Source organism: Biomphalaria glabrata, chromosome 10, assembly GCF_947242115.1.
Source record: "Biomphalaria glabrata chromosome 10, xgBioGlab47.1, whole genome shotgun sequence".
Lineage (NCBI taxonomy): Eukaryota > Metazoa > Mollusca > Gastropoda > Planorbidae > Biomphalaria > Biomphalaria glabrata.
Window position 1 is genome coordinate 22482392 of NC_074720.1, and position 21149 is coordinate 22503540.

Here is a 21149-nt window from a genome sequence, read left to right on the forward strand (position 1 = left end):
CCATGATTTATCTTTATACTTGGCCATAAGTTGGCCACTACTTCGCCGTTTCAACTCGCCTAATTTTAGTCATCCGCTGATCTGACTGCCCATGTTCTTACTTTAGATTTCCGCCAAACCGTCCACTCCTTCGTTATGCCGATGCAACTACCCATGATCTTTTCTTTCTATTTGGCCATAAGTTGCCCACTTTTTCGCCGTTCCAACTCGCTTAATATTAGGCATCCGCCGATCTGACTGCCCATGTTCTTACTTTAGATTTCCGCACAAACTGTCCACTTCTTCGTCACGACTATCCAACTACCCATGATCTATCTTTATACTTGGCCATAAGTTGGCCACTACTTCGCTGTTTTAACTCTTCCAATATTAAACATCTGCCGTAATTACTGCCCATGTTCTTACTTTAGATTTCCGCCAAACCGTCTACTCCTTCGTTACGCCGATGCAACTACCAATGATCTTTTCTTTATACTTGGCCATAAATTGGCCACTACTTCGCCGTTCCAACTCGCTTAATATTAGGCATCCGCCGATCTGACTGCCCATGTTCTTACTTTAGATTTCCGCCGAACCGTCCACTTCTTCGTTACGACTATCCAACTACCCATGATCTATCTTTATACTTGGCCATTAGTTGGCCACTACTTTGCCACTCTAACTCGCTTAATATTATACATCCGCCGATCTGACTGCCCATGTTCTTACTTTAGATTTCCGCAAAAACTGTCCACTTCTTCGTCACGACTATCTCACTACCCATGATTTATCTTTATACTTGGCCAAAAGTTGGCCACTTCTTTGCCGTTTCAGCTCGCCTAATTTTAGTCATCCGCTGATCTTACTGCCCATTTTATACTTTAGATTTCCTCCGAACCGTCCACTCCTTCGTTAGGCCGATGCAACTACCCATGATCTTTTCTTTCTATTTGGCCATAAGTTGGCCACTTTTTCGCCGTTCCAACTCGCTTAATATTAGGCATCCGCCGATCTGACTGCCCATGTTCTTACTTTAGATTTCCGCACAAACTGTCCACTTCTTCGTCACGACTATCCAACTACCCATTATCTATCTTTATACTTGGCCATAAGTTGGCCACTACTTCGCCGTTTTAGCTCGCCTAATGTTAGTCATCCGCTGATATAACTGCCCATGTTCTTACTTTAGATTTCCGCCGAACCGTCCATTCCTTTTTTACGCCGATGCAACTACCCTTGATCTTATCTTTCTATTTGGCCATAACTTGGCCACTACTTTGCCACTCTAACTCGCTCAATATTTTACATCCGCCGATCTGACTGCCCATGTTCTTACTTTAGATTTCCGCCAAACCGTCCACTTCTTCGTAACGACTATCCAACTACCCATGATCTATCTTTTTACTTGGCCATAAGTTGGCCACTACTTCGCTGTTTTAACTCTTCCAATATTAAACATCTGCCGTAATTACTGCACATGTTCTTACTTTAGATTTCCGCCGTACCGTCTACTCCTTCGTTACGCCGATGCAACTACCAATGATCTTTTCTTTCTATTTGGCCATAAGTTGGCCACTTTTTCGCCGTTCCAACTCGCTTAATATTAGGCATCCGCCGATCTGACTGCCCATGTTCTTACTTTAGATTTCCGCCGAACCGTCCACTTCTTCGTTACGACTATCCAACTACCCATGATCTATCTTTATACTTGGCCATTAGTTGGCCACTACTTTGCCACTCTAACTCGCTCAATATTATACATCCGCCGATCTGACTGCCCATGTTCTTACTTTAGATTTCCGCAAAAACTGTCCACTTCTTCGTCACGACTATCCAACTACCCATGATTTATCTTTATACTTGGCCATAAGTTGGCCACTACTTCGCCGTTTCAGCTCGCCTAATTTTAGTCATCCGCTGATCTGACTGCCCATGTTCTTACTTTAGATTTCCGCCGTACCGTCTACTCCTTCGTTACGCCGATGCAACTACCAATGATCTTTTCTTTATACTTGGCCATAAGTTGGCCACTACTTCGCCGTTCCAACTCGCTTAATAATAGGCATCCGCCGATCTGACTGCCCATGTTCTTACTTTAGATTTCCGCCGAACCGTCCACTTCTTCGTTACGACTATCCAACTACCCATGATCTATCTTTATACTTGGCCATAAGTTGGCCTCTACTTCGCCGTTTCAGCTCGCCTAATTTTAGTCATCCGCTGATCTGACTGCCCATGTTCTTACTTTAGATTTCCGCCAAACCGTCCACTCCTTCGTTATGCCGATGCAACTACCCTTGATCTTATATTTATACTTGGCCATAAGTTGGCCACTACATCGCCGTTCCAACTCTTCTAATATTAGAAATCTGCCGTAATGACTGCCTATGTTCTTACTTTAGATTTTCGCCATACCATCTACTCCTTCGTTAGGCCGATGCAACTACCCATGATCTTTTCTTTCTATTTGACCATAAGTTGGCCACTACTTGGCCGTTTCAGCTCGCCTAATATTAGGCATCCGCCGATCTGACTGCCCATGTTCTTACTTTAGATTTCCGCCGAACCGTCCACTTCTTCGTTACGACTATCCAACTACCCATGATCTATCTTTATACTTGGCCATTAGTTGGCCACTACTTTGCCACTCTAACTAGCTCAATATTATACATCCGCCGATCTGACTGCCCATGTTCTTACTTTAGATTTCCGCAAAAACTGTCCACTTCTTCGTCACGACTATCCAACTACCCATGATTTATCTTTATACTTGGCCATAAGTTGGCCACTACTTCGCCGTTTCAGCTCGCCTAATTTTAGTCATCCGCTGATCTGACTGCCCATGTTCTTACTTTAGATTTCCGCCAAACCGTCCACTCCTTCGTTAGGCCGATGCAACTACCCATGATCTTTTCTTTCTATTTGGCCATAAGTTGCCCACTTTTTCGCCGTTCCAACTCGCTTAATATTAGGCATCCGCCGATCTGACTGCCCATGTTCTTACTTTAGATTTCCGCCGAACCGTCCACTTCTTCGTTACGACTATCCAACTACCCATGATCTATCTTTATACTTGGCCATTAGTTGGCCACTACTTTGCCACTCTAACTCGCTCAATATTATACATCCGCCGATCTGACTGCCCATGTTCTTACTTTAGATTTCCGCAAAAACTGTCCACTTCTTCGTCACGACTATCCAACTACCCATGATTTATCTTTATACTTGGCCATAAGTTGGCCACTACTTCGCCGTTTCAGCTCGCCTAATTTTAGTCATCCGCTGATCTGACTGCCCATGTTCTTACTTTAGATTTCCGCCGTACCGTCTACTCCTTCGTTACGCCGATGCAACTACCAATGATCTTTTCTTTATACTTGGCCATAAGTTGGCCACTACTTCGCCGTTCCAACTCGCTTAATAATAGGCATCCGCCGATCTGACTGCCCATGTTCTTACTTTAGATTTCCGCCGAACCGTCCACTTCTTCGTTACGACTATCCAACTACCCATGATCTATCTTTATACTTGGCCATAAGTTGGCCTCTACTTCGCCGTTTCAGCTCGCCTAATTTTAGTCATCCGCTGATCTGACTGCCCATGTTCTTACTTTAGATTTCCGCCAAACCGTCCACTCCTTCGTTATGCCGATGCAACTACCCTTGATCTTATATTTATACTTGGCCATAAGTTGGCCACTACATCGCCGTTCCAACTCTTCTAATATTAGAAATCTGCCGTAATGACTGCCTATGTTCTTACTTTAGATTTTCGCCGTACCATCTACTCCTTCGTTAGGCCGATGCAACTACCCATGATCTTTTCTTTCTATTTGACCATAAGTTGGCCACTACTTGGCCGTTTCAGCTCGCCTAATATTAGGCATCCGCCGATCTGACTGCCCATGTTCTTACTTTAGATTTCCGCCGAACCGTCCACTTCTTCGTTACGACTATCCAACTACCCATGATCTATCTTTATACTTGGCCATTAGTTGGCCACTACTTTGCCACTCTAACTAGCTCAATATTATACATCCGCCGATCTGACTGCCCATGTTCTTACTTTAGATTTCCGCAAAAACTGTCCACTTCTTCGTCACGACTATCCAACTACCCATGATTTATCTTTATACTTGGCCATAAGTTGGCCACTACTTCGCCGTTTCAGCTCGCCTAATTTTAGTCATCCGCTGATCTGACTGCCCATGTTCTTACTTTAGATTTCCGCCAAACCGTCCACTCCTTCGTTAGGCCGATGCAACTACCAATGATCTTTTCTTTCTATTTGGCCATAAGTTGCCCACTTTTTCGCCGTTCCAACTCGCTTAATATTAGGCATCCGCCGATCTGACTGCCCATGTTCTTACTTTAGATTTCCGCACAAACTGTCCACTTCTTCGTCACGACTATCCAACTACCCATGATCTATCTTTATACTTGGCCATAAGTTGGCCACTACTTCGCCGTTTTAGCTCGCCTAATGTTAGTCATCCGCTGATATAACTGCCCATGTTCTTACTTTAGATTTCCGCCGAACCGTCCATTCCTTTTTTACGCCGATGCAACTACCCTTGATCTTATCTTTCTATTTGGCCATAACTTGGCCACTACTTTGCCACTCTAACTCGCTCAATATTTTACATCCGCCGATCTGACTGCCCATGTTCTTACTTTAGATTTCCGCCAAACCGTCCACTTCTTCGTAACGACTATCCAACTACCCATAATCTATCTTTATACTTGGCCATAAGTTGGCCACTACTTCGCCGTTTTAGCTCGCCTAATGTTAGTCATCCGCTGATATAACTGCCCATGTTCTTACTTTAGATTTCCGCCGAACCGTCCATTCCTTTTTTACGCCGATGCAACTACCCATGATCTTATCTTTCTATTTGGCCATAACTTGGCCACTACTTTGCCACTCTAACTCGCTCAATATTTTACATCCGCCGATCTGACTGCCCATGTTCTTACTTTAGATTTCCGCCAAACCGTCCACTTCTTCGTAACGACTATCCAACTACCCATAATCTATCTTTATACTTGGCCATAAGTTGGCCACTACTTCGCCGTTTTAACTCTTCCAATATTAAACATCTGCCGTAATTACTGCCCATGTTCTTACTTTAGATTTCCGCTGTATCGTCTACTCCTTCGTTACGCCGATGCAACTACCAATGATCTTTTCTTTCTATTTGGCCATAAGTTGGCCACTTTTTCGCCGTTCCAACTCGCTTAATATTAGGCATCCGCCGATCTGACTGCCCATGTTCTTACTTTAGATTTCCGCCGAACCGTTCACTTCTTCGTTACGACTATCCAACTACCCATGATCTATCTTTATACTTGGTTATTAGTTGGCCACTACTTTGCCACTCTAACTCGCTCAATATTATACATCCGCCGATCTGACTGCCCATGTTCTTACTTTAGATTTCCGCAAAAACTGTCCACTTCTTCGTCACGACTATCCAACTACCCATGATTTATCTTTATACTTGGCCATAAGTTGGCCACTACTTCGCCGTTCCAACTCGCCTAATATGAGACATCCGCCGTAATGACTGCCCATGTTCTTACTTTAGATTTCCGCCGTACCGTCTACTCCTTCGTTACGCCGATGCAACTACCAATGATCTTTTCTTTCTATTTGGCAATAAGTTGGCCACTTTTTCGCCGTTCCAACTCGCTTAATATTAGGCATCCGCCGATCTGACTGCCCATGTTCTTACTTTAGATTTCCGCCGAACCGTCCACTTCTTCGTTACGACTATCCAACTACCCATGATCTATCTTTATACTTGGCCATTAGTTGGCCACTACTTTGCCACTCTAACTCGCTCAATATTATACATCCGCCGATCTGACTGCCCATGTTCTTACTTTAGATTTCCGCAAAAACTGTCCACTTCTTCGTCACGACTATCCAACTACCCATGATTTATCTTTATACTTGGCCATAAGTTGGCCACTACTTCGCCGTTTCAGCTCGCCTAATTTTAGTCATCCGCTGATCTGACTGCCCATGTTCTTACTTTAGATTTCCGCCGTACCGTCTACTCCTTCGTTACGCCGATGCAACTACCAATGATCTTTTCTTTATACTTGGCCATAAGTTGGCCACTACTTCGCCGTTCCAACTCGCTTAATATTAGGCATCCGCCGATCTGACTGCCCATGTTCTTACTTTAGATTTCCGCCGAACCGTCCACTTCTTCGTTACGACTATCCAACTATCCATGATCTATCTTTATACTTGGCCATAAGTTGGCCTCTACTTCGCCGTTTCAGCTCGCCTAATTTTAGTCATCCGCTGATCTGACTGCCCATGTTCTTACTTTAGATTTCCGCCAAACCGTCCACTCCTTCGTTATGCCGATGCAACTACCCTTGATCTTATATTTATACTTGGCCATAAGTTGGCCACTACATCGCCGTTCCAACTCTTCTAATATTAGAAATCTGCCGTAATGACTGCCTATGTTCTTACTTTAGATTTTCGCCATACCATCTACTCCTTCGTTAGGCCGATGCAACTACCCATGATCTTTTCTTTCTATTTGACCATAAGTTGGCCACTACTTGGCCGTTTCAGCTCGCCTAATATTAGGCATCCGCCGATCTGACTGCCCATGTTCTTACTTTAGATTTCCGCCGAACCGTCCACTTCTTCGTTACGACTATCCAACTACCCATGATCTATCTTTATACTTGGCCATTAGTTGGCCACTACTTTGCCACTCTAACTCGCTCAATATTGTACATCCGCCGATCTGACTGCCCATGTTCTTACTTTAGATTTACGCAAAAACTGTCCACTTCTTCGTCACGACTATCCAACTACCCATGATTTATCTTTATACTTGGCCATAAGTTGGCCACTACTTCGCCGTTTTAACTCTTCCAATATTAGACATCTGCCGTAATTACTGCCCATGTTCTTACTTTAGATTTCCGCCGTACCGTCCACTCCTTCGTTACGCCGATGCAACTACCAATGATCTTTTCTTTCTATTTGGCCATAAGTTGGCCACTTTTTCGCCGTTCCAACTCGCTTAATATTAGGCATCCGCCGATCTGACTGCCCATGTTCTTACTTTAGATTTCCGCCGAACCGTCCACTTCTTCGTTACGACTATCCAACTACCCATGATCTATCTTTATACTTGGCCATTAGTTGGCCACTACTTTGCCACTCTAACTCGCTCAATATTATACATCCGCCGATCTGACTGCCCATGTTCTTACTTTAGATTTCCGCAAAAACTGTCCACTTCTTCGTCACGACTATCCAACTACCCATTATTTATCTTTATACTTGGCCATAAGTTGGCCACTACTTCGCCGTTTCAGCTCGCCTAATTTTAGTCATCCGCTGATCTTACTGCCCATTTTATACTTTAGATTTCCTCCGAACCGTCCACTCCTTCGTTAGGCCGATGCAACTACCCATGATCTTTTCTTTCTATTTGGCAATAAGTTGGCCACTTTTTCGCCGTTCCAACTCGCTTAATATTAGGCATCCGCCGATCTGACTGCCCATGTTCTTACTTTAGATTTCCGCACAAACTGTCCACTTCTTCGTCACGACTATCCAACTACCCATTATCTATCTTTATACTTGGCCATAAGTTGGCCACTACTTCGCCGTTTTAGCTCGCCTAATGTTAGTCATCCGCTGATATAACTGCCCATGTTCTTACTTTAGATTTCCGCCGAACCGTCCATTCCTTTTTTACGCCGATGCAACTACCCATGATCTTATCTTTCTATTTGGCCATAACTTGGCCACTACTTTGCCACTCTAACTCGCTCAATATTTTACATCCGCCGATCTGACTGCCCATGTTCTTACTTTAGATTTCCGCCAAACCGTCCACTTCTTCGTAACGACTATCCAACTACCCATGATCTATCTTTATACTTGGCCATAAGTTGGCCACTACTTCGCTGTTTTAACTCTTCCAATATTAAACATCTGCCGTAATTACTGCCCATGTTCTTACTTTAGATTTCCGCCGTACCGTCTACTCCTTCGTTACGCCGATGCAACTACCAATGATCTTTTCTTTCTATTTGGCCATAAGTTGGCCACTTTTTCGCCGTTCCAACTCGCTTAATATTAGGCATCCGCCGATCTGACTGCCCATGTTCTTACTTTAGATTTCCGCCGAACCGTTTACTTTTTCGTTACGACTATCCAACTACCCATGATCTATCTTTATACTTGGCCATTAGTTGGCCACTACTTTGCCACTCTAACTCGCTCAATATTATACATCCGCCGATCTGACTGCCCATGTTCTTACTTTAGATTTCCGCAAAAACTGTCCACTTCTTCGTCACGACTATCCAACTACCCATGATTTATCTTTATACTTGGCCATAAGTTGGCCACTACTTCGCCGTTTCAGCTCGCCTAATTTTAGTCATCCGCTGATCTGACTGCCCATGTTCTTACTTTAGATTTCCGCCAAACCGTCCACTCCTTCGTTAGGCCGATGCAACTACCCATGATCTTTTCTTTCTATTTGGCCATAAGTTGCCCACTTTTTCGCCGTTCCAACTCGCTTAATATTAGGCATCCGCCGATCTGACTGCCCATGTTCTTACTTTAGATTTCCGCAAAAACTGTCCACTTCTTCGTCACGACTATCCAACTACCCATGATTTATCTTTATACTTGGCCATAAGTTGGCCACTACTTCGCCGTTTTAGCTCGCCTAATGTTAGTCATCCGCTGATATAACTGCCCATGTTCTTACTTTAGATTTCCGCCGAACCGTCCATTCCTTTTTTACGCCGATGCAACTACCCTTGATCTTATCTTTCTATTTGGCCATAACTTGGCCACTACTTTGCCACTCTAACTCGCTCAATATTTTACATCCGCCGATCTGACTGCCCATGTTCTTACTTTAGATTTCCGCCAAACCGTCCACTTCTTCGTAACGACTATCCAACTACCCATAATCTATCTTTATACTTGGCCATAAGTTGGCCACTACTTCGCCGTTTTAGCTCGCCTAATGTTAGTCATCCGCTGATATAACTGCCCATGTTCTTACTTTAGATTTCCGCCGAACCGTCCATTCCTTTTTTACGCCGATGCAACTACCCATGATCTTATCTTTCTATTTGGCCATAACTTGGCCACTACTTTGCCACTCTAACTCGCTCAATATTTTACATCCGCCGATCTGACTGCCCATGTTCTTACTTTAGATTTCCGCCAAACCGTCCACTTCTTCGTAACGACTATCCAACTACCCATAATCTATCTTTATACTTGGCCATAAGTTGGCCACTACTTCGCCGTTTTAACTCTTCCAATATTAAACATCTGCCGTAATTACTGCCCATGTTCTTACTTTAGATTTCCGCTGTATCGTCTACTCCTTCGTTACGCCGATGCAACTACCAATGATCTTTTCTTTCTATTTGGCCATAAGTTGGCCACTTTTTCGCCGTTCCAACTCGCTTAATATTAGGCATCCGCCGATCTGACTGCCCATGTTCTTACTTTAGATTTCCGCCGAACCGTTCACTTCTTCGTTACGACTATCCAACTACCCATGATCTATCTTTATACTTGGCCATTAGTTGGCCACTACTTTGCCACTCTAACTCGCTCAATATTATACATCCGCCGATCTGACTGCCCATGTTCTTACTTTAGATTTCCGCAAAAACTGTCCACTTCTTCGTCACGACTATCCAACTACCCATGATTTATCTTTATACTTGGCCATAAGTTGGCCACTACTTCGCCGTTCCAACTCGCCTAATATGAGACATCCGCCGTAATGACTGCCCATGTTCTTACTTTAGATTTCCGCCGTACCGTCTACTCCTTCGTTACGCCGATGCAACTACCAATGATCTTTTCTTTCTATTTGGCCATAAGTTGGCCACTTTTTCGCCGTTCCAACTCGCTTAATATTAGGCATCCGCCGATCTGACTGCCCATGTTCTTACTTTAGATTTCCGCCGAACCGTCCACTTCTTCGTCACGACTATCCAACTACCCATGATTTATCTTTATACTTGGCCATAAGTTGGCCACTACTTCGCCGTTTTAACTCTTCCAATATTAGACATCTGCCGTAATTACTGCCCATGTTCTTACTTTAGATTTCCGCCGTACCGTCCACTCCTTCGTTACGCCGATGCAACTACCAATGATCTTTTCTTTCTATTTGGCCATAAGTTGGCCACTTTTTCGCCGTTCCAACTCGCTTAATATTAGGCATCCGCCGATCTGACTGCCCATGTTCTTACTTTAGATTTCCGCCGAACCGTCCACTTCTTCGTTACGACTATCCAACTACCCATGATCTATCTTTATACTTGGCCATTAGTTGGCCACTACTTTGCCACTCTAACTCGCTCAATATTATACATCCGCCGATCTGACTCCCCAAGTTCTTACTTTAGATTTCCGCAAAAACTGTCCACTTCTTCGTCACGACTATCCAACTACCCATGATTTATCTTTATACTTGGCCATAAGTTGGCCACTACTTCGCCGTTTCAGCTCGCCTAATTTTAGTCATCCGCTGATCTGACTGCCCATGTTCTTACTTTAGATTTCCGCCAAACCGTCCACTCCTTCGTTATGCCGATGCAACTACCCTTGATCTTATATTTATACTTGGCCATAAGTTGGCCACTACTTCGCCGTTCCAACTCTTTTAATATTAGAAATCTTCCGTAATGACTGCCCATGTTCTTACTTTAGATTTTCGCCATACCATCCACTCCTTCAATACGCCGATGCAACTACCCATGATCTTTTCTTTCTATTTGGCCATAAGTTGGCCACTACTTCGCCGTTCCAACTCTTCTAATATTAGAAATCTTCCGTAATGACTGCCCATGTTCTTACTTTAGATTTCCGCCGAACCGTCCACTCCTTCGTTAGGCCGATGCAACTACCCATGATCTTTTCTTTCTATTTGGCCATAAGTTGGCCACTTTTTCGCCGTTCCAACTCGCTTAATATTAGGCATCCGCCGATCTGACTGCCCATGTTCTTACTTTAGATTTCCGCACAAACTGTCCACTTCTTCGTCACGACTATCCAACTACCCATGATCTATCTTTATACTTGGCCATAAGTTGGCCACTACTTCGCCGTTTGAGCTCGCCTAATGTTAGTCATCCGCTGATTCAACTGCCCATGTTCTTACTTTAGATTTCCGCCGAACCGTCCATTCCTTTTTTACGCCGATGCAACTACCCATGATCTTATCTTTCTATTTGGCCATAACTTGGCCACTACTTTGCCACTCTAACTCGCTCAATATTTTACATCCGCCGATCTGACTGCCCATGTTCTTACTTTAGATTTCCGCCAAACCGTCCACTTCTTCGTAACGACTATCCAACTACCCATGATCTATCTTTATACTTGGCCATCACTACTTCGCCGTTTTAACTCTTCCAATATTAAACATCTGCCGTAATTACTGCCCATGTTCTTACTTTAGATTTCCGCCGTACCGTCTACTCCTTCGTTACGCCGATGCAACTACCAATGATCTTTTCTTTCTATTTGGCCATAAGTTGGCCACTTTTTCGCCGTTCCAACTCGCTTAATATTAGGCATCCGCCGATCTGACTGCCCATGTTCTTACTTTAGATTTCCGCCGAACCGTCCACTTCTTCGTTACGACTATCCAACTACCCATGATCTATCTTTATACTTGGCCATTAGTTGGCCACTACTTTGCCACTCTAACTCGCTTAATATTATACATCCGCCGATCTGACTGCCCATGTTCTTACTTTAGATTTCCGCAAAAACTGTCCACTTCTTCGTCACGACTATCCAACTACCCATGATTTATCTTTATACTTGGCCATAAGTTGGCCACTTCTTTGCCGTTTCAGCTCGCCTAATTTTAGTCATCCGCTGATCTTACTGCCCATTTTATACTTTAGATTTCCTCCGAACCGTCCACTCCTTCGTTAGGCCGATGCAACTACCCATGATCTTTTCTTTCTATTTGGCAATAAGTTGGCCACTTTTTCGCCGTTCCAACTCGCTTAATATTAGGCATCCGCCGATCTGACTGCCCATGTTCTTACTTTAGATTTCCGCACAAACTGTCCACTTCTTCGTCACGACTATCCAACTACCCATTATCTATCTTTATACTTGGCCATAAGTTGGCCACTACTTCGCCGTTTTAGCTCGCCTAATGTTAGTCATCCGCTGATATAACTGCCCATGTTCTTACTTTAGATTTCCGCCGAACCGTCCATTCCTTTTTTACGCCGATGCAACTACCCATGATCTTATCTTTCTATTTGGCCATAACTTGGCCACTACTTTGCCACTCTAACTCGCTCAATATTTTACATCCGCCGATCTGACTGCCCATGTTCTTACTTTAGATTTCCGCCAAACCGTCCACTTCTTCGTAACGACTATCCAACTACCCATGATCTATCTTTATACTTGGCCATAAGTTGGCCACTACTTCGCTGTTTTAACTCTTCCAATATTAAACATCTGCCGTAATTACTGCCCATGTTCTTACTTTAGATTTCCGCCGTACCGTCTACTCCTTCGTTACGCCGATGCAACTACCAATGATCTTTTCTTTCTATTTGGCCATAAGTTGGCCACTTTTTCGCCGTTCCAACTCGCTTAATATTAGGCATCCGCCGATCTGACTGCGCATGTTCTTACTTTAGATTTCCGCCGAACCGTCCACTTCTTCGTTACGACTATCCAACTACCCATGATCTATCTTTATACTTGGCCATTAGTTGGCCACTACTTTGCCACTCTAACTCGCTCAATATTATACATCCGCCGATCTGACTGCCCATGTTCTTACTTTAGATTTCCGCAAAAACTGTCCACTTCTTCGTCACGACTATCCAACTACCCATTATTTATCTTTATACTTGGCCATAAGTTGGCCACTACTTCGCCGTTTCAGCTCGCCTAATTTTAGTCATCCGCTGATCTTACTGCCCATTTTATACTTTAGATTTCCTCCGAACCGTCCACTCCTTCGTTAGGCCGATGCAACTACCCATGATCTTTTCTTTCTATTTGGCAATAAGTTGGCCACTTTTTCGCCGTTCCAACTCGCTTAATATTAGGCATCCGCCGATCTGACTGCCCATGTTCTTACTTTAGATTTCCGCAAAAACTGTCCACTTCTTCGTCACGACTATCCAACTACCCATTATCTATCTTTATACTTCGCCATAAGTTGGCCACTACTTCGCCGTTTTAGCTCGCCTAATGTTAGTCATCCGCTGATATAACTGCCCATGTTCTTACTTTAGATTTCCGCCGAACCGTCCATTCCTTTTTTACGCCGATGCAACTACCCATGATCTTATCTTTCTATTTGGCCATAACTTGGCCACTACTTTGCCACTCTAACTCGCTCAATATTTTACATCCGCCGATCTGACTGCCCATGTTCTTACTTTAGATTTCCGCCAAACCGTCCACTTCTTCGTAACGACTATCCAACTACCCATGATCTATCTTTATACTTGGCCATAAGTTGGCCACTACTTCGCTGTTTTAACTCTTCCAATATTAAACATCTGCCGTAATTACTGCCCATGTTCTTACTTTAGATTTCCGCTGTATCGTCTACTCCTTCGTTACGCCGATGCAACTACCAATGATCTTTTCTTTCTATTTGGCCATAAGTTGGCCACTACTTCGCCGTTCCAACTCGCTTAATATTAGGCATCCGCCGATCTGACTGCCCATGTTCTTACTTTAGATTTCCGCCGAACCGTTTACTTTTTCGTTACGACTATCCAACTACCCATGATCTATCTTTATACTTGGCCATTAGTTGGCCACTACTTTGCCACTCTAACTCGCTCAATATTATACATCCGCCGATCTGACTGCCCATGTTCTTACTTTAGATTTCCGCCGAACCGTCCACTTCTTCGTTACGACTATCCAACTACCCATGATCTATCTTTATACTTGGCCATTAGTTGGCCACTACTTTGCCACTCTAACTCGCTCAATATTATACATCCGCCGATCTGACTGCCCATGTTCTTACTTTAGATTTACGCAAAAACTGTCCACTTCTTCGTCACGACTATCCAACTACCCATGATTTATCTTTATACTTGGCCATAAGTTGGCCACTACTTCGCCGTTTTAACTCTTCCAATATTAGACATCTGCCGTAATTACTGCCCATGTTCTTACTTTAGATTTCCGCCGTACCGTCCACTCCTTCGTTACGCCGATGCAACTACCAATGATCTTTTCTTTCTATTTGGCCATAAGTTGGCCACTTTTTCGCCGTTCCAACTCGCTTAATATTAGGCATCCGCCGATCTGACTGCCCATGTTCTTACTTTAGATTTCCGCCGAACCGTCCACTTCTTCGTTACGACTATCCAACTACCCATGATCTATCTTTATACTTGGCCATTAGTTGGCCACTACTTTGCCACTCTAACTCGCTCAATATTATACATCCGCCGATCTGACTCCCCAAGTTCTTACTTTAGATTTCCGCAAAAACTGTCCACTTCTTCGTCACGACTATCCAACTACCCATGATTTATCTTTATACTTGGCCATAAGTTGGCCACTACTTCGCCGTTTCAGCTCGCCTAATTTTAGTCATCCGCTGATCTGACTGCCCATGTTCTTACTTTAGATTTCCGCCAAACCGTCCACTCCTTCGTTATGCCGATGCAACTACCCTTGATCTTATATTTATACTTGGCCATAAGTTGGCCACTACTTCGCCGTTCCAACTCTTCTAATATTAGAAATCTTCCGTAATGACTGCCCATGTTCTTACTTTAGATTTCCGCCGAACCGTCCACTCCTTCGTTCGGCCGATGCAACTACCCATGATCTTTTCTTTCTATTTGGCCATAAGTTGGCCACTTTTTCGCCGTTCCAACTCGCTTAATATTAGGCATCCGCCGATCTGACTGCCCATGTTCTTACTTTAGATTTCCGCACAAACTGTCCACTTCTTCGTCACGACTATCCAACTACCCATGATCTATCTTTATACTTGGCCATAAGTTGGCCACTACTTCGCCGTTTGAGCTCGCCTAATGTTAGTCATCCGCTGATTCAACTGCCCATGTTCTTACTTTAGATTTCCGCCGAACCGTCCATTCCTTTTTTACGCCGATGCAACTACCCATGATCTTATCTTTCTATTTGGCCATAACTTGGCCACTACTTTGCCACTCTAACTCGCTCAATATTTTACATCCGCCGATCTGACTGCCCATGTTCTTACTTTAGATTTCCGCCAAACCGTCCACTTCTTCGTAACGACTATCCAACTACCCATGATCTATCTTTATACTTGGCCATCACTACTTCGCCGTTTTAACTCTTCCAATATTAAACATCTGCCGTAATTACTGCCCATGTTCTTACTTTAGATTTCCGCCGTACCGTCTACTCCTTCGTTACGCCGATGCAACTACCAATGATCTTTTCTTTCTATTTGGCCATAAGTTGGCCACTTTTTCGCCGTTCCAACTCGCTTAATATTAGGCATCCGCCGATCTGACTGCCCATGTTCTTACTTTAGATTTCCGCAAAAACTGTCCACTTCTTCGTCACGACTATCCAACTACCCATGATTTATCTTTATACTTGGCCATAAGTTGGCCACTTCTTTGCCGTTTCAGCTCGCCTAATTTTAGTCATCCGCTGATCTTACTGCCCATTTTATACTTTAGATTTCCTCCGAACCGTCCACTCCTTCGTTAGGCCGATGCAACTACCCATGATCTTTTCTTTCTATTTGGCAATAAGTTGGCCACTTTTTCGCCGTTCCAACTCGCTTAATATTAGGCATCCGCCGATCTGACTGCCCATGTTCTTACTTTAGATTTCCGCACAAACTGTCCACTTCTTCGTCACGACTATCCAACTACCCATTATCTATCTTTATACTTGGCCATAAGTTGGCCACTACTTCGCCGTTTTAGCTCGCCTAATGTTAGTCATCCGCTGATATAACTGCCCATGTTCTTACTTTAGATTTCCGCCGAACCGTCCATTCCTTTTTTACGCCGATGCAACTACCCATGATCTTATCTTTCTATTTGGCCATAACTTGGCCACTACTTTGCCACTCTAACTCGCTCAATATTTTACATCCGCCGATCTGACTGCCCATGTTCTTACTTTAGATTTCCGCCAAACCGTCCACTTCTTCGTAACGACTATCCAACTACCCATGATCTATCTTTATACTTGGCCATAAGTTGGCCACTACTTCGCTGTTTTAACTCTTCCAATATTAAACATCTGCCGTAATTACTGCCCATGTTCTTACTTTAGATTTCCGCCGTACCGTCTACTCCTTCGTTACGCCGATGCAACTACCAATGATCTTTTCTTTCTATTTGGCCATAAGTTGGCCACTTTTTCGCCGTTCCAACTCGCTTAATATTAGGCATCCGCCGATCTGACTGCGCATGTTCTTACTTTAGATTTCCGCCGAACCGTCCACTTCTTCGTTACGACTATCCAACTACCCATGATCTATCTTTATACTTGGCCATTAGTTGGCCACTACTTTGCCACTCTAACTCGCTCAATATTATACATCCGCCGATCTGACTGCCCATGTTCTTACTTTAGATTTCCGCAAAAACTGTCCACTTCTTCGTCACGACTATCCAACTACCCATGATCTATCTTTATACTTGGCCATAAGTTGGCCACTACTTCGCCGTTTTAGCTCGCCTAATGTTAGTCATCCGCTGATATAACTGCCCATGTTCTTACTTTAGATTTCCGCCGAACCGTCCATTCCTTTTTTACGCCGATGCAACTACCCATGATCTTATCTTTCTATTTGGCCATAACTTGGCCACTACTTTGCCACTCTAACTCGCTCAATATTTTACATCCGCCGATCTGACTGCCCATGTTCTTACTTTAGATTTCCGCCAAACCGTCCACTTCTTCGTAACGACTATCCAACTACCCATAATCTATCTTTATACTTGGCCATAAGTTGGCCACTACTTCGCCGTTTTAGCTCGCCTAATGTTAGTCATCCGCTGATATAACTGCCCATGTTCTTACTTTAGATTTCCGCCGAACCGTCCATTCCTTTTTTACGCCGATGCAACTACCCATGATCTTATCTTTCTATTTGGCCATAACTTGGCCACTACTTTGCCACTCTAACTCGCTCAATATTTTACATCCGCCGATCTGACTGCCCATGTTCTTACTTTAGATTTCCGCCAAACCGTCCACTTCTTCGTAACGACTATCCAACTACCCATAATCTATCTTTATACTTGGCCATAAGTTGGCCACTACTTCGCCGTTTTAACTCTTCCAATATTAAACATCTGCCGTAATTACTGCCCATGTTCTTACTTTAGATTTCCGCTGTATCGTCTACTCCTTCGTTACGCCGATGCAACTACCAATGATCTTTTCTTTCTATTTGGCCATAAGTTGGCCACTTTTTCGCCGTTCCAACTCGCTTAATATTAGGCATCCGCCGATCTGACTGCCCATGTTCTTACTTTAGATTTCCGCCGAACCGTTCACTTCTTCGTTACGACTATCCAACTACCCATGATCTATCTTTATACTTGGCCATTAGTTGGCCACTACTTTGCCACTCTAACTCGCTCAATATTATACATCCGCCGATCTGACTGCCCATGTTCTTACTTTAGATTTCCGCAAAAACTGTCCACTTCTTCGTCACGACTATCCAACTACCCATGATTTATCTTTATACTTGGCCATAAGTTGGCCACTACTTCGCCGTTCCAACTCGCCTAATATGAGACATCCGCCGTAATGACTGCCCATGTTGTTACTTTAGATTTTCGCCGTACCGTCCACTCCTTCGTTACGCCGATGCAACTACCCTTGATCTTATATTTTTATTTGGCCATAAGTTGGCCACTACTTCGCCGTTCCAACTCGCTTAATATTAGACATTCGCCGATCTGACTGCCCATGTTCTTACTTTAGATTTCCGCAAAAACTGTCCACTTCGTCGACACGACTATCCAACTACCCATGATGTATCTTTATACTTGGCCATAAGTTGGCCACTACTTTGCCGTTTTAGCTCGCCTAATGTTAGTCATCCGCTTATCTGACTGCCCATTTTATACTTTAGATTTCCGCCGAACCGTCCACACCTTTACGACTGCTTATTTTTTTCCTCCGATCCATCTACCCATGGTCTAATCTTTCTATTTGGCCATCAGTTGGCCACTACTTTTCCGTTTGTACGCACCTAAAATGAGAAATCCGCTGTTACGACTGCCCATGATGGGACCTTCACATTCCTCTTTCCTACAAGTATGCTACATCGCCAAGCCGACTGCCTATGTTCTAACTTTAGTTTGACGCCGATCCTACCACACCTACGTTGTGCCTACCACCCATTTATAACACTTTCACCATTACGACCGCTCTTGAAGTGAGTTAACCTTTTCGCCGATTCGACATCCCATCATCTCATTTTTCTTTTCGGATACTTCTTCGTCGTTCCTACTCGCTTATAGGAGACATCCGCTGATCTGACTGCCCATGTTCTTACTTTAGATTTCCGCCAAACTGACCACTCCTTCGTTGCGCCTACTTTCACCTTTACGACTACCCATTCTTTCCGCCGATCCAACTACCCATGGTCATATCTTTTGGCCATAAGATGGCTACTACTTCTTCGTTCCTACTCGCCTGATATGACACATCCGCCGATATGACTGCCCATAACCTGCCCTAACCACTCGTTCTTCCTAAGATCGTACTATCCATCTTTCTTTCCGGCCATCAGGAGGCCATTACTTTGTCGTTCCTTTTCGCCTAATATGAAACATACGCCGTTATGACTACCCATAACTCGAACTTACCATTCGTTCATCCTACGTTTGTGATACAACCGCCGAGCAGCAATCTACCCATATTCTAAGTTTATCTTTTCGCCGACCCGACCACTCCTCCGTTTCGCCTTCTTTCCTTTTATAAAACATTCGCCATTACGACAACCCATTGTTAGACTCCATTTTTCCGCCGATCCTACTACCCATGATCTTATCTTTCTTTTCGGTCATCTGATGTCCACTACTTCGTCGTTCCTTTTCGCCTAATATGAAACATACGCCGTTATAACCCATAACTCGAACTTACCATTCGTTCTTCCTACGATTGTGATACAACCACCGAGCAATCTGCCCATGTTCAAACTTTGGTGTTACGCAGATTCGACCTCACTTCTGTTGCGCCATTAACCAATATGACTGCCCATGTTCAAACGCAGACCCGACCTCACCTCTGTTGCGCCATTAACAAATATGACTGCCCATGATTTGACTAAACCGTTTCGCCTATCTTCTTTTCGGCCATCATATAGCTACTATTTCGTCGTTCCTACTTTGTCTTTCTGCCGAGTATACTGCCCATTATGAGTTTTTTTTTCCTAGGAGACATCTACCGATCTGACTGCCATCAGTCTTGCCTACTTGCCCGACTACGAAACAACCGCCGAACCTACTTGTTCTACCTTTAGTTGTCAGCCTATTCTCTTGCCTTCTTGTCTAACATGAAACAAACACTTAGCGTAAAGCTCATTTATCAGCCGTCTTAGACCACTTCTTCGTCGTGCCTTCTTGCTTATTCTAAGGCAAACGCCAGCCTACAGCCTACACACAGATCCAATATGACATTCCATATTCGTTATATGGTTATATCCTTAGAGACACAAAATACCCATAGCAAGTCTAAGGGTATTAGGAAGTTGAGCAATAAGTACTTTTCCCCATGCTTATATTTGTTGATATTTGAAATGCTTTAACTTTCAGTACCGTTACTTTCAGTTTGGTCCCTAAGGAAATTATAGCATTCTTTATTGTCTTCTTATTGTATTGATTGCAACTAATATAAATTTGTTCATTAATGACATTTTTTTTTCAGCTATTAGTCCATCAGGTCAATGGCATGTCTTTTTGTTGATTAGTTTCTACTAATTCTACTAACAATCTCAACCAAAAGGACAGCATCAAGATTGGATCAGATCAGACATTAAAGTGCAAGAAAGAATTGGATCAAGTTAATTTGTCACTTCAAGGATCACAGAATCGCATGCGCTAACTACTAACGGGGTGTGTGATATTTGGGAAAGGTTTGGCCAAGTCAAAAGCCTGAAATTCCCAACTACCTAGCTCATGTATGGCTCCTCGTGCCACACCCCGGGCAACAGTCTTTGAGGACTGGCTGAATACATGAGTGAATTGGTTTTATTAACATAACATTAACATAACATTTCCAGCTGAAACATACCAAATGAGACTCACCATTCTATTTCTATTATAAACTCTTTAATTATTATACTAATATTCTAGATAATATAGTTCTTAAGTTGAATAACAAAAAAAAAACTATTTATTACAAAGGTACAGGTTTTGAATGGGCAACATTGACTTAGCTGCACCTTAAATACCAAAGAATATTGTCACATTCTTCAGGGCAATAGTTTCTTGTATATTCAAATTTACCAGCCCAATTTGACTTCCTTGACTTTTTGAAAAAGATCTCCACTGTGATTGACGTGTTCTCTTTTCCTCCACAGATTAAACATGAACCATAACAAGGGTGAGAAATGAGAAATGCAATCAAGTCAGCACTAGACAATGGATACATTTTGTTTCTTTCTCTCATTATGTTTCTGTAATATCTCACACTTTTTTTGTTTTTACATTTTCCTATTTGATGTATGATATATATATAAATTAATTGAAAATTCATTAAAAGATGAAATAAAGAAAACACAACTTATTTTAATTTGTTATACAAGTGAAGTATTTTATGTGTGGTTTGTTCACAAATTTAAAATATACTTTTGTAATTTTTTAAACTGGTCAGTGGCATTATAATGGCAAGGAATTATACTTGAACCTTAAAGGAAATACAGATATTAAGAGAAATAAAATTTACTGTTGTCAAACACGGACTAAATACTCATTCCACCCAGAGAAAATACCTGTCTTATTCATGGCAAACACAAACTAAAAAATGGTTAATTAATAGAATATTTAGTAAATGTATAGAATAAAACTAAATTGCAGTTGGTTAGGGTTAATAGAGTATTTAACAAATATGTAGAATATATTAATTTTGCTATTGCCAAG

The 21149-nt window shown here is 43.0% G+C and overlaps 1 long non-coding RNA gene across 1 annotated transcript in view; it reads left to right on the forward strand.

The window, feature by feature from the left end:
• Positions 1-20768, forward strand: part of LOC129928714 (uncharacterized) — a 251180-nt gene extending 230412 nt beyond the window's left edge. The window contains exon 3 of the long non-coding RNA XR_008780197.1: positions 20591-20768. This is a non-coding gene — a long non-coding RNA (uncharacterized LOC129928714). The remainder of the gene's footprint in view (positions 1-20590) is intronic.
• Positions 20769-21149: the final 381 nt, after the last annotated feature.